Genomic DNA, 13,966 nt, shown 5'->3' with positions numbered 1-13,966 from the left:
TCAAAGTTGTGAGCGACCACTGTGCCTTGTGTTGGCTAGCACACTAGAAAAACTTTTCGGGTCACTTCGCACGGCTGAGCCTCAGACTTCAAGAATTTGACGTGACCTTCATTTGCAAGTCTGAAAAAAAAAACACTCTGACGCCGACTGCTTGTCCCGCGCCCCCGTAGAACCACCGCTGACCAACGGCCTGAATGAGGACGGCTTTTTAGGAACAATAACGCCGACGACGAGCAACTGTGAACTAACCCGGAACTCAGACGTCTTGTGGAACACCTCGAGGGTAGCAGCACAACCGTTCCAAATGTTTTCAAGAGAAGACTGGAGTCCATGTTCTTGCGAAACGGAGTTCTCCCAAATAAGAACTTTTCGCCCCTTCCAGCCAATCATCTTCTCGTGGTTCCTTCAGCAGTGGGACCAGAAGTACTCGAGGCCCTACGCGATGACGCAACGGCTGCACACCTCAGTGCTTCCCGTACACGAGCAAGAATACGAGAAAAATACTACTGGCTTCCACTTTCCGCCAATGTCACTCGCTACGTCTGGACTTGGCGTGATTGTTAGCGATGAATGGCAGCACTGACTAGGCTAGCTGAAGTTCTCCATTCCAGCCCATCGAGCCACTTTGCCGACCGTTCGAGCAAGTCGGCATGTACATACTGGGGCCATTCGTGAAGCTGAATTCCGAGAACTAATGGATCGTCATAGCTACTGACCACCTCACACTCTATGCTGAAACAAAGGCCCTAACCAAAGGCAGTGGCCCCGAAGTAGCTTGGTTCTTCGTCGAGAACATTGTTTTGCACCGCAGAGCTCAATAGGTTCTCATTACTGATCGAGGTACAGCCTTTAGGCATACCTAACTCAGGCGACCCTGATGTACAGCAAGAAAAGTCACCGCCGCACCGCCACCAACCATCCACAGACCAACGGCGCCACGGAATGTCTTAATCGTACCATCGCTGATATGCTGGCTATGTACGTCGACGTTGAGCACAAGACGTGGGATGGAATGCTTCTGTACCTAACCTTCCCGTACAATACGGCCATTCAAGAAACGACTAAGATGACGCCGTACAAGTTGGTCTACGGAGAGAGCCCGGTAACGACGCTCGACTCTGCTTCCTAACGTCGCTGACCCAGAGAGCCTCGACGTCACCGCCTACCTACAGCGTGCGGATGAATCTCCTCAACTTGCCCGACTGCGCATCAAGAATCAGCAGGTGACTGACAGCCGCCGTTACAATCTTCGACGAAGCTTCGTTGAGTACCAGCCCGGGGACCGTGTCTGGGTATGGACCCCTATACGCCAACGTGGGCTTGGTGAAAAACTTCTTCGACGGTACTTCGGACCGTACAGAGTAGTTCGACGTCTCGGCCAACTCGACTACGTGGTTGTTCCCGACGGCATTACGAACTCTCGATGGCGCCGTGCTCGTTCTAAAGTCGTCCGTGTCATGCCTCAAGCCAATCCATCTGCGAACCTGAGGACTGTATTTCGTTGTTGTTGCCCTACTTATTGTTTATTGCATTTATTATTGTACGTTTGTATTATATTAAAGCATCGGGACGATGATTTTTCAGAGGGAGGCATCGCCACGTTTCTTTCCTCAAGTTTTGTAATCGCCCCATTACACTACGTTCAGCCCAAACCGGGCCTACAATGTTCGAGAAGCTCCGAGGCTTTAGTACATTGTTTTGTTTAATTAAATGATTGATATGTGATATTTAACGTCCCGAAACCACCATATGAATGTGAGAGACACCGTAGTGGAGGGCTCCGAAAATTTCGACCACCTGGTGTTCATTAACGTGCACCGGAATCTGCACATGGGCCTACAAAGTTTCCGCCTCTATCGGAAATGCCGCAGCCGCAGCCCGGATTCAATCCCGCGACCTGCGAGTCAGCAGCCGTGTACCTTAGCCGCTAGACCACCGCGGCGAGGTGATCGTATTGTTTAGATTACGTCCACTTCGGGAACGTCACACATTATTCGGGAGCCTACGTCGCTGCTAGCGATAACGCTAGAATATTCTATGGCAAGTGTATAAATGCCGACACGCTACGCCACTTGTCAGTTGATTGACGGCCGACGCTCTGCTCGCAGCTGCCAGTGCTAGTATCTCGCTGTAATCTAATTTTTCTTTTTCATGGCAACAAGTTCGGCCCGACTAAACAGTTTATTATTCGACCTACAGTTGTCTTTCTTCATGCACGTCATGACTCCGTGATAATATATTGCTCCCGTAATTCCATTACCCCCGCGTAAGGTAGAAAACTGGATGCGCGTCTGGTTTGCCTTTCCGCCTTTCCTTCCTCCTCCTTTAATGCCTCCTCATCTGGTAGAATGTCTGCACAAGAGCGGACTTGAGCCAGCTTGCAGGTAGATAACGATTGTGGAATGTTGTTTATTGTACGCGCCGGCTATCTGACAGAAGGCTTATCGTTGAGAGACCCCACGGCTAAAGCCACGATTGCAAAAGAATCAACCAAGTGTGACGGCTAACGCATTTGTTGTCTCTCTTTCATATCGCACTCATGAAATACGTTTTCGCATGAGCAGTGCATGTCTTTGTACGACGCTCGTTACTATCATTGTGCACGTTAGATTTGTGGGGTTTAACGTCCCAAAACCACCATATGATTATGAGAGACGCCGTAGTGGAGGGCTCCGGAAATTTTGACCACCTGTGGTTCTTTAACGTGCACCCAAATCTGAGACACAGGCATACAACATTTCCGCCTCCATCGGAAATGCAGCCGCCGCAGCCGGGATTTGAACCCGCGACCTGCGGGTCAGCAGCCGAGTACCTTAGCCACTAGACCACTGCGGCGGGGTATCATTGTGCACGTGAGAGAATAGTTGAACAGGCAACTTTAGCTTTTAGTTCGCAGTTCCTAGGCGCCTCACGAAAAAATGAACTTTGCTAGGTCATGGATGGTCACAATTCGTGACATCATGATGACGTTCCAACATTATTTTCCTTCCCGACGTGGTCGCTTCGTCAAGGATAGGTTGATCCCGGAGCCGAGAACCACGTGAAGTTTTCAGGAAAGGTGGGGGTGTCAATAAAATAGATGGCGCAGACAAGCTCAAAAAATACCAAGGTGACTATTGCTTTGTAGTGGTCTTAGGCGAATGCACTACTGACCATTTAAAGTTTTGCAAACATCTGGACTTTTCTTGTGCAAAAAAATAAAAACTAGCTCAGGCCAGAACAGTCACTGTGACACTTGTGTAACCAATATTACAATGAGTTGTCCAGCAGTCTCTATTTGCTCACCAATCAACTGCGGTGAATATTTCCATAGTCCTTTCCACAAGAGCAAACTAAGAGACAACTGTTCTTGGCTTTATGCAATTTGCTTCTTTTTTTTCTTTCGTACCAGTGAGCGCGCTAAAATTTACACAATGATGTCCGAGGACGCATGCTGCACCGGCTGCAAAAATATGTGCCGGCGCGTCACTCGCACGTCAATTTCTGTGTTGTCCTCTGCACGCCGTGATAGTTCTACTGCGTATTGTCGCCCTACAGAGCTCTGCACCAGCCACTCCCGGATCTCCGAAGTGACTATGCAGATGCTGAAATATTCTATTAGCCGTGTCCTTGTGCTTATGACGCAGTATGAAAAGAGCTTATGACATCAGCTGCTTATCGAAATTTTCAGCTGACATTGGAATTTTATTGCAATTTCATGCCATCTTTTGCAATATATTGTTTAGTTTACATGCTTCCAGCATCGTCGGCGGGCGAAGAGCAGCAATTCGTAACCATAATAAATAGCGCTGGCGGACTATAATTATGTTCAAATAACAAGTGTTTTTCCCCTACTGCAGCCCCCTTGATTACCTACCTATCTATCTATCTATCTATCTATCTATCTATCTATCTATCTATCTATCTATCTGTCTGTCTGCCTTTCTCTATGCCTGTCTGTCTGTCTGTCTGTCTGTCTCTCCGATTGCGTTTGGGTGCTTTCGTGATCACCCACTTAACTTAAAGTAAGTCAAAATTAGTATCGGAGGGTAAGATGATTTGACGAATATGGTTTGCTCGTCATGACATGAATATTGCTACATTCCCGTTGCGGTTGCGGAATGTACTCGAAGATGGGTATGTGCCAAAGGTGTGCGGGAATGGGCTACAAGTGATTGATAGTTCATATGTACCCTGAAACGACAAGAACACACATTGGTAATCGTAACACGCGATCGTTAAGAAACAACTGGCATCAGCAGTGTTGAACCTACTCTGATCTGACCCGACCTCTTTATTTGAGTCTTTGAGGTATTGTAGTGTTTTTATAAGTGTATCTAATTCCTTGCACTTTAATAATCATGAAGCACGGTGAGTGGTTCATCGCGTTTAACGCGTGGAGGTGGATCATAACTGGACAAAAGGTGTGAGTGTCACGTGTGTGTATGAACTATTCATAACCTGGTAAGTGTAACTTCTGTGTAGCACCACTTGGACATTCGCCGTCGATTCGCGAGATGTGGCGTGATGAGGTGCAGCTTATCTTGCGCTTGCCTATCCCATACAAGCGGCCAATAATACTTGAGGTTTATTTCAAGGAATGATTTGAGGTCAAGTGCAAGGACAGCTGTAGATGTATTGGCGGTGGCATTCTTGTGGGCCTGAAACAGGTAGTTATTCCGCCAACATGTTTCCCTGAGTCTCGTGGTGTCTTGGCACCTAGGAGACTGCATCCAACTGTTTCTGCGTGTAGACCGTGCATAAAACTGAGTAAACAAAGGTATGGGCCTGGTTTGTTTGTTTTTAAATGTTTTTATGGTAGTTACCACGCTCAAAGAATCAGTAGACATGGCAACTTCTGCCAAATTTATTTCTTTTATATGTTTTACGGCCGGTAGTATCGCGTATGCCTCTGCAGTGAACAAGTTTGCACTGGGGTGCAGAACACCTACATCTGAAAAACATGAACCAACGGCAGCATAGGACGCAGAAGTTAGAAACTTCGAATCATCGGTAAAGAATTCTGAGAAAGTGTATTTGTGCTATAGTATATTACCTATAATAGTCACCCCACCAAATGGCACTACATTACCACCATGGTCCTGGTTCTTACTGAATATTACATTATGAGAAAAAAAATACGTGTTTTTGTATTTCAACTGTGTGACTTGTACACACAGCACTTTTGGTGAATGTTTGTGGATGAGTTTTTGAATATCGTCGAGGTGTCTAAGCAGTTCTCTGACTTTCCATTGTATAATTTTCATATCCATCATGCGCGTAAAGGTGTGCTGCGTGTACAAACAGAGGTATTTTGTTAAGTAAGGGAGCCCTTGTCAAGCCAGGTGATGCTTTTTAGGAGCGAAGCTCCTTATAGCAGCACCCGTTCGTCCCTTGTAGAATGTAACAAGTACAACATTTTGACTTCCAAGGTGGTGCCGGTGAGAGACTTCTCCAGTTCGTTGTTAAACAATAAAAAATAGGGCTCAATGTACATGTCAATGGCTGCTAATGGGGAATGAGAGACAGAAGCATTCGGCTTTTGGTTAACGCGCAGGCTGCGATCCCCATTCGCAGCCATTGGCATGTACATTGAGCACTATCTGACAAGAAAGGGTTGCTACGTTATACTCGCTGGGTGTAACCTCCTTAGCTTCAGAAAGGTTTAGCGAGCGTTGAGCCGCAGTGCCATGAATACAATGAACTTGTATATACTATGAATGAACTCGAGGTGGTTAAAAATGGGAAGTAGTTACGAAGCGCAAGCCGTAAGAAAGTAAATGCCGAATTCGACGCCTCTCATTTCCCATTAGCAGCCATCGGCATGTACATTGAGCACTATCTGACTGAAAAAGTTTGCTACGTCATAGTCGCTGGGCGTAACCTCCTTAGTTTTCGAAAGGTTTGGCGAGCGTTCGGTTGCAGTGCCATGAATACAGTGAACTAGTATATACCATGAACTCGAGGTGGTTAAAGGTGGGAAGTGGACCCGAAGCGCAAGCCACAAGAAAGTGTGCGTGTGCCACCCCTCGTTTTGTCCTTCGAATGTCCGCTGGATGGCGGTGCTTCTATATGTGGAATATGTGATGAGAAGATGCGAGATGGTGGTACTTGGAGTGTTGAATATATGGAAGAACGGTCACATAGACAGATGCATGGATGGACGCATGAAGGGACGCAGGGACGGCTACATGGACGAACGCAAGACGGACGCACGCAAGGACGGGCTGATGGACGCATGGACGGTCACACTAACGGACGCATGGACGGACGGAAGCAAGAACGAATGGACGGACGAATTTTTCGCCCCACTCTCCATCATTCACTCCGTGGATATGCTGCCATTTTTTTTTACTTTCTGGCGTGCTCTAGCGAGTCGTGCCTCCTCTTCAGCTTAAGAGACACCGTTGGGCTTGCTGTTGCGTCCATCATCTCGGAAAAGGTGCGGGATGCCTGCTCGCGGCTCACGCGTGGGGGAATACAACTTAGGGCTATCTGTCAAAACAGAATGCTATGGGGCTGCAGTTTCAGAGGCCTGCATGTTCTTTGGTGGTGGAAGAGCTTGCGCTGCTTTCGTTGAGGGGGTGAATGGCGCTACTACCCATCCACTCTGTGTGGTACGTGCAGGCGTTTCAGATATTGTTGGCACTACCTCTTTTATGCCACATCCGCGAACGAAGGACCTTTTAACGAAAGACGACTGCGTGCCTCCTTAAACAAGACGAAATGGTTTATTTACTTTGAGTGTATTTGTTTTTCATGTTTCCATGTAGTACATGTGAAGGGGAGTAAGCGGGGTGCCCATCGTCGCAGTTTGTTTGAGCAGCGGGGAGTTTCTAGACAGTTGTCAGCAAGGATTTCGTGTGAACTACACTTTGCACAGGTTTGACGGCCGCGGCAGTTCTGACAGCCGTTGCCGGAACACTGGCACTTGAAACAACGTCGGGAGTTGGTAATGCAGGGTTGGACCTTTAACTTCAAGTAGCCTGTTTCGATACTTTCTGGAAGTGTGATTGTGCAAAATGTAAGAATCAGGTGCTTTTTCGGAGTTTCTTTGTTGCCACGCCTAATCTTATTCTCTGTAGATGCATTACTTGGTGTTCGTTCTATCCCTCAAGGACCTCGCTGTCTGTCAGAATAATTAGATCTTGATCTACAGGGAAACTGTACACGGAACAGTTTGGTGTGATAGGTACAGGCGTGGTTCCAAAAAGATGAGTTTTGTCAAGTTTTTATAATGGGCCTTGCTTCAGACTTCCATAAGAAGGTCCCCACTAGCAATACGTGCAGCTTGATAGCCTGGGCCAAGGGTATTGGTGAGGCATTTCGAACCAACCAACGAAAAAGGTCTTCTTGTGTTTAGGAGTGATTCACATTGAAGTGCAAGCAAATTTCTTTTAACTTTATGAAGACATGCAGTGCTGCTTCGTTGCGCCCCCTCTTAGAGGGAGGGTGATCACACTGTTTGGGGGATGAAAAAAAGGCCATAATGTATATGAATTCAGCAGCCATGCTAGCCACACACCATGGAGCCTAACATGAGAACGCGGCAACGCAATTATAAAAAGGCATGCCAGCGCCAGCTGTACGAGGCCACTATAACCCATTATTGTCACCAAGAGAGGGCATATGCATGCGCAAGGTTAACCCTTTCCGCCTGCAAGATGAAAGTAAACAGGAGTATGAAGATGACAGGAAGGACCTAAAGAAAGAAAAAGACGAATATAAGGAGATACAGAGACAGGAAAAGGCGATTGCCGATTTTCCTTGAGTGGGTCAGCCCAGGGGGGCCATCTACGGGAAGCCGAGACCAAAGGGGTGTGTTGCCTCCACTGGGGAGCCGTAACGATCCAACCCCCAGGATCCCCTTTTACCCGGAAATGGCTCAGCAATGCGCGGCTAGGCGTGGGAGGGAGTTGTAACACCCCCGTTAGCTTGAGTCCGTAATGTCGCTACGCACGAAACCCTTGTTTGTGCAGACGCCCCTGCGGGGACGTTTGGGAAAGATAAAGCACTTTTGAAAGGCATTGAAATCCGGATTGCTTGAGGCATGTTTGGATGTGTGGTTTACCTTGGTCATATATTCTAGTCACGTGATGCCAAATTTAGTATCTGTGAAGCTAGCGAAACGGCAGCGAGAACGCTATAAACGTGGTATGTTGTCATGATCTTGCATGACACGCGTGTCATGGTTATCATGCGTGCACCAGTCATATACCTTCGTCATACATTGTCACGTAACACTAAGTTTGGTATATGTGGAGCTAGCGAAACGGCCGCGAGTGCATCATGAAGGGCCCATTATACTCCAATGTGACCTTGACGCGCGCGCATGCCGGGCACAGTGGCGCTATTCGTGATGCAAAACGCGGGAACTCTATAGTCTAACTCTGGGCGTGACCAGCGTCTGCCTGGCGGCCCGATGGCAACCGGCGCGAAATGTGACATGCTGCATTTCGTGCCAATGCGTTACCCAGACAGCATTGCGTCTGCCTCTTTTCCGGACGGACGGACGCCAGACGCGCTGAAACACTTTTTTTTTCTTTATTGCCTTCTTGACTACAGGTCAAGCTAATATGACAATCACTATTACACGTGTTTCATGCAAGACAACGCGTCAAACAAAGATATTACATCTTCATTACAGTCGGTAGTCTTATACACATCTCGCACTTTTATAACAGCTTCCACGAAACACTCATTAACGGATAGAACTCTCACATCACAGTGTCTGTACGATAGCATACTACGCCAAACCGAATGAAGACCAAGTACAAATATAACATCCAAATTTTGCACAGAACTATCACAAGGCAAAAAACGAATTCCATATGAAGTAAGAGGTAAATCTTTTTTTAAAGTTCTCTGTAAAATGTCCCAAAAGAAAATAGCGTTCTTACAATCAATAAACACATGTTCAATGGTCTCAGGTTTGTTACACAGGAGACGCGCATGCGTCAAAGCAACGCAGCACGGCGTGCCTGCGAGTATGTGGCAGGGCCGGCGCCTGGTGTGGCCACACCGGCATGACGCGACAAAATGAACGCTGACGCACACGCACGCCCTGTCACGTCGAAGTGTATTGGCGTCTTGACTGTGGCATGTGGTCATTTTGTGACATGACACGCATTTCATGATTATCACGTTTGCACCAGTCACATACTTTGGTCATCCATTGACGTAACGTAATACCTAATTGGGCATACGTGAAACTAGCGAAACGGCCGCGAACGCATCATGAGTGTGGCATTTAGTCATCGTGATTATCATATTAGAATGTGTAGTTTACCTATGCCATCCTTTCGCGTCACGTAATACTGAATTTGGTACATGTGAAACTAGCACAACGGCTGCGAGTGCATCATGAGTGTAGTATTTAGTCATGTTGGTACATGACACGCTTCTCATGTTTGTCATGCTTGCACCAATCTCATACCTTTGCCATCTATTCAAGACCCGTAATACCAAATATGCTATAAGTGACGCTAGCAAAACGGCCGCCAGCGCATCATGAGCATGGCATGTATAGTCATGCTGTTACACGACACGCATCTAATGATTATTATGTTTGCACCAGTCACATACCTTCGTCATCCATTCGCATACCATAGTACAAATTTTGTACACGTGACGCTAGCGAAATGGCCGTGAGTTCATCATGGGCGTGGCATGTAGTCATGTTGTTACATGACACGCATGTTATAATTTTGGGTTAGGGTCTGTCGCTTGTGTTCGCCATGGAATCATATCATACCATACCAGTTTTGCAACATGTCGTATGAACGAAATCACCGCTGGAGCAGCAAGACCAGCAAATGTAAATCACGACATTAATGACATACATGTCATGATTTTCACGTTATGAGTACTCATATATGCTCTCCATAGAATCATGTTACGCCACACTAAGTTTGGTATCGATACCATTATCCAAATGGCCAGGAGAGCTAAAAGTCATAGGCGGCTGGATAGATAGATAGATAGATAGATAGATAGATAGATAGATAAATAGATAGATAGATAGATAGATAGATAGATAGATAGATAGATAGATAGATAGATAGATAGATAGATAGATAGATAGATAGATAGATAGATAGATAGATAGATAGATAGATAGATAGATAGATACGCTCAAAGTCGCCGAAGTTCACTGAGAAATGCTTCGCAATTAATAGACACATCTCAGCAGGTGTACACTGCTTCCAAACATTTGAGCAATCGCGGGCGTGAGCAATGCGTTTGCCTTTTCAGATACTGACAAAACTGCAGCAATAGCGTCAACACACCAATTCTGAGTCTTTCCGCTCCCCTTGCAGCAATAGCTCTGCCGCCTTATGTAGGAATACAAATGCCGTTTATTGCCGTGTAGATACGTTGGGAAACCACAACTTGCTGTGCACTGCATCAAAACAGAAGAATTTGTCCATCAGCTGCACTAGAGCGCTTACAAAATGTACCAAACTCCCCTATGTACCTCATAAAGACTGACGTCCAACTTAAGTGTAAATCGGTACAAACCAAAGTGCTTCAAGAACTGAAAGATACCTCCAGGTACCTTGCGTAGTCACGCATTTCGACGCATACACCAGTCAGAAAATAAGCACTCACGCCAGCAGCATAGAACTAGGCACTGTCTTTGCTTAGAGCACTAACGGACTGCAAAGCCTTATCAGTAAAGGTAGTATGTCACCTTTCAAGGCAGAATCCAATTATTTATTAGTAGAAAGAGAGTGGCTTGACTTCATATGGGCGACGTGTACTTTTCGCCTCTACACTTAGAGTGGAATCTTGAAAATTGTTAGCGCCAATCACCACTTCTGTTGGCCAGCTAACTTGAAGGACCTCACTGGTCGCCTCACAAAGTTGTGTCTGCGAGGGAAAAAATTGGGAATCAACATCATTTAAAAGCCCTGAAGAGAGCACTCCGCTGACCACTGCCTGTCTCGCGCGTACATTGACCCGTCGGCACAAGATGGCCAGGATTAAGACTGCTTCTTTAGAACCATAATTGCCGCTGACTTCGCTGAAAGACAGTAAGCTGACGCAGAACTTATAAACCTTATCTTGTACCTCACTGGCTTCACTGGCTTCACTTTTGTGCAGAACAGCGTTCTCTTAAAAGCGAATTCGTCACTTTAAGCCAACTACCTCTTTGTTGGACCTTCAGCATTGCAATTTCTTATGCCATACAAGACCATACGATTAGACACCATGGCGTTTCCGCCACGCCCTGGAGAATACAGGAGAGGTACTAATAGTCGCGCCTTGCCACCGAGGTTTCTCGATACGTAAGTACAGGTAGAGATTTTCAGTGACGAAAACTATAGGTGACAAGACCAATCATCTTTCTTCAGCCGATCGAGTACCCCCACTGATGGTTCCAGAAAAAAATGATGGACCAACAGGAACCGTTCTGAACGTCGGCTTCCGGAAACTAATGGATTATCGCAGCTACTCACTGCATCCTGCACTACGCCAAAACAACGGCTGTGTCCAAAGGCTGTGCAACCGAGGTAGCCAATCCCCTGGTATTGGTGCCCCATAAGCTTTTATAACTCACAGAAGTGCGGCCTTTACTGTTGATTACACTTAGGTGATTTTGTGACACAGCCAGACTTCTACTGCCGGATTGTCGCCTACCAGCCACAGACAAATAAATAGCTTTACCAAGTGTCTAAACAAGGTCATTGCTGACATACTGCCCATGTACGCTAGTCGACGTTAAGGTCCAAAATTGGGATGTCATCTTTCGTACGTAACATTCGTATATACCACTGGCGTGCTTTAAACGCCATAATATCCTATACAGGTTGGTCGACAGAAGGAATCCCGCAGTGATGTTGGGCACCCTGCTACCGCACATCACTCAAGATGAAAACTTCGACGTCATCATCTTACTTCAGCGTGCCCAAGAAGCCAGGCAATTTTCCCGTCCCTGCATCCAGGTTAAGCAAAATACTGACAGCCATCGCTACAACCTTCGACGATGCCTCATTGAATCCACCTCCCCAGCGACTGTCTCTGGACCTGGACGCCGATACGCTTATTTTGTGAAATAATTTTTCGATGATACTTGGAGTCATACAACGCGCTACGTGCTCTAGGCATTCTAAAGTTATGGCACATTAGTTTACTTTTTGCTTTAATATTGCACTTGCCTGCTGTATCCACTTTCATTAAAACATATAGGCATTGCCATTTCAGACAGGGCAATGCATGTTTCTATGTTGCCGACCCATTCTTCATGTATTCAACACACAAAGTTTGCCCGAATGGCCGAGAACGTTTTAGATTGCTTCAGAATGTTTTCTTAGGTTGGAGCACAAAAAACTCACACTTGAGTTACTTTCAGAACTAACACAGCCGCTGGCGATAACGCTTCTATGTTCGATGCCGCATGTGTAAATGCCGACGTGTCTTACCGCACATCAGAATACGCGACGGTTGACGACTGTTCACTTCGCTATGAGGTAACGGCTAGAACTCGATGCATTTTCATTTACTCGGCCCCAGTGCACCCAAAAAAGTTCAGTTTTGAAGCCACCGATTGCTACCTTCGTCAGCATCACGATCTCATGACATAATGTTCAGAGGGTAAAATGCCTGTGTGTTTTAGGAGACGTTCGTTTCAGAAGATTGTGTGGTTCCCCTGAGCAAGGAAAGCACACATTTACACAACTCAAGATCGAACTCACCACTCACTCAACACAGTGGAGTTTCTGAACCATATTCAAAGCAACAAGTATACTCTGAACGCCTGTATTGCATTGGCGGCGCGTAGTCGCCAATGCAATACAGGCGAGCAACATCATCTCAAGCCTCACTCCCATATAGTGATTATTATGCGACAAAGAATATATTTCAACACAAGAAACGAAATACTTTAGTTGCGTTATAGACATATTACGCTTTGCCCTTCAGGCCGCCAGCTCACTGGGCTGACCAATATATTCGTCTGTGCACGACACCTTTTTCCCGGCAGCTGAATGAAAACGTGAGTCAAGCGGTGTCTTTGAATTCCTCTTTTTGCCTTGTCATGAGCTTATCCTTGGCTTCTTTGGTTCATTACCACATGCACTGCTGAAAATGTGAATGCAGACGAGTCAGAAACAAAAAACAAATTGATGTGTAGACCTACGGGTACTCAAATGGTTCTTCAGGTATTCATGACGTGCTACAATTTGGAGTGGGCGTTTATGCAGCAGTTGTTTAAGCTTACCGTAAGGTGTCCAACGTGAAACAGGTATTTAAACACAGTTATGTTCCGTGCACAGAATTTTTCGTTTTTTGAGAAATTTTCGCCTGTCATTTTGAGCCGAAAGGAAAAAAGGAATCTTTTTGATATTGCAGGGAATTTCAGGAGAGGTTAAACTATCCTCTGATTATCGATAATTCGCAGTCACAGTGCACCTTCATCTGCTGTAATCTGCTCTGACGCATTCACCACGCAAGCATAGCCCTTCGACTTTGTTTCTGATCTTTACGTGGAGCGATTTCTAGTTCACTGTTGGTGTAAACTTGAAGCCCACCGTGTGAAGTGTACTAACAGTATATTAATTGATAGTCATGCTTTTGTTGCGCGGCAGTGGAGGGGGTAGTCGATGATTTCAAAAGTCACCAGTACATGAAACACGTAGTATGGTAGATGAAGAAAGTGCCTAACAGCGAAAACGACTGAGGATGGGATAGAAGAGCCGAGAACAGAGCGCTGAATTACCAACCAAAGTTAATTGCAATCCCACTGACTATATAGGAAAACAGAATCTGCGCATAACCACGCAACATCAGTCAAATCGGACATACATGTGCCAAACGGCCTACCTAATCAAGAGCCGGTCCACGCACACAGATACGTAGTACGTGTGTGCGTGGATGGGGGCAGAAGTTAGTATTGTTGTGTAGAGAATTTCGCCGCGAATTTTGTCAACGTTTGCAGAAACACAACCCCGAATTAGGGAATTTTCATGTCTCTGAATGGAAATTT

Source organism: Rhipicephalus microplus, chromosome 5 (genome assembly GCF_043290135.1).
Source record: "Rhipicephalus microplus isolate Deutch F79 chromosome 5, USDA_Rmic, whole genome shotgun sequence".
NCBI lineage: Eukaryota > Metazoa > Arthropoda > Arachnida > Ixodida > Ixodidae > Rhipicephalus > Rhipicephalus microplus.
The sequence above is the reverse complement of the archived record's forward strand: the minus strand, read 5'-3'. Positions refer to the sequence as shown.